Raw genomic sequence first — 1834 nt, 5'->3', positions numbered from 1 at the left:
CGATGTGACAGTGGGGGTGGGGTGGGAATGGGGGCTGTCGCTGAGGCTCCAGTGAATGAAGGCGCAAGGAGGAAGGTCGGGCAGGGAGCTCAGGTCGGCCTGTCCCGCCTGTCAGTTAGGCAGGCCGCATATCAGGATTTGGGCCCGCAGTGCTACAGCCTGAGCAAGCAGAGCCCGGAGTGACTTTCGGGGAACAGCGCGACCACAGGCCCAAAAGGTCTTTTCTGCCCTGGGCTGGATATGGCTCTGGCCGGGGACCCACCTAGCAGGGCTGGCCACACTGTCCGACTCTCTCCGACAGCTCCGACGCCGAGGCCGGACTTCTCAAACCGCCTGGGGATCGCAGCCTCTCAACCACCTCGGCGCCCGCCGAGGCCCAGCCCAGGGGGAGGGGCGGAGCCTTGCGAGACCCAAACAAGCCCACGTGCTGGGCTGGGCCTCGTCGCTGACGTCACGGCGCGCTCGTGCGCGGAAGAGGTCGCGCGCCCGCTGTATCCTTGCTGGGGCCGTAAAGCGTGGAAGGTCGCGGTCCCCGGCGCTCCCGGAACTTTTCGCTCCTCCGTCCCGCCCCCCTCCCCATGCCCTGTCTCCCCGTTTCCGGCCCGCGGCGACCCCCGGCAACCGTCGCGCCGAGCCTCTCTGCCGCCCGGGCGTTGCGGCGCGCGGAGCCGGTGGGCCCCATGAGGTAAGGAGACGGCGGCTGCGGCCTCCGCGTCCCGTGACCCCCGGCGCGCGTCCCGCCTTTTGCTCTCTGGTCCGTGGCGGGGCGGGGTCCGCACTGCCTCTAGCTCCGTCCGGTTCGGAGCCGCCAGGTTCTCGGAGGAAGTGCGGCGGGGCGCCAGGACTCTGTTCGCGGAGCGTCCGGGCCTCGGGCACCCGCTGCCTGGAGCCTTGCACGGGCTCCTGCGGGCGCCGCAGTTCAGTCCGACGCCCGGGGCGGCCGGGACCTCCCCGCGGGCTGCTGCTCGGTATGCGCGCACCAGCCGCTCTAACCCGCCCATCAATCTCTGCAGGTGACGTTTTCCCGCCTTGAAACGTGCTGTGCCCCTTGCCTTACTAAGTCTTTTTCTTGCGGTACTGGGGTTTGATCTCAGGGCCTACACCTTGAGCCACTCCACCAATCCTTTTTTATGCTGGGTTCTTTTCGAGGTAGGGTCTCACAAACTATTCGGTCGTGCTGGCCTCAAACCGCGATCTTCCTGTCTCTGCCTCCTGAGTAGCTAGGATTACAGGCGTGAGCCACCGGCGCCTGACTTTACTTACTCTTAAAACCGCGGCTAAATCTAGCGGAAGTCGTAACCTGGTAAGGGCTTTCCTCTTAAGGTTCGACTTTTGGGAGCTGTTGTGTATCAGGTTCCTGTTTGTAAGCATGGGGGCATGAGGTGCGAATGGTCCACTTTTCTGTAGTAGGGATTTGTTCTAATTTCTCCAACTCTCTTGAGCACCTGGTGCGTGTGTTGAAAACTGCAGTGCTCTAGACCAGCAGGATCAGAATCCAAAGGTGGAGCCTGGGTATCTGTTGTTGGAAACAAGTGTGGGAAATGTGTTAATTCACTTGTGCTCACCCAGTCTTTCTCGTGTCCAGCAGCCCCACTGTGGCTAAAGCGCTAACCAGAGGAAAAAGTCAGGAGCTGAAAACTGTCACCTTGTTGGGCTTTGTAAAAGATATGAGCAGAACCAGCCTGGCTCTTAAGGTTGTTTAGCAGAAGGCATTCTTTTATTTTTTTATTTTACTTGCAATGTGTCCTGCACATTGTAACTACCTATAATTTCATTTTATTTAATCATTTTTTGGTGGGACTGGGATTTGAACTCAGGATTTCATGCTTGCAAA

The sequence above is a fragment of the Castor canadensis genome, chromosome 15 (genome assembly GCF_047511655.1).
Source record: "Castor canadensis chromosome 15, mCasCan1.hap1v2, whole genome shotgun sequence".
NCBI lineage: Eukaryota > Metazoa > Chordata > Mammalia > Rodentia > Castoridae > Castor > Castor canadensis.
Note: the sequence above shows the minus strand (reverse complement) of the source record.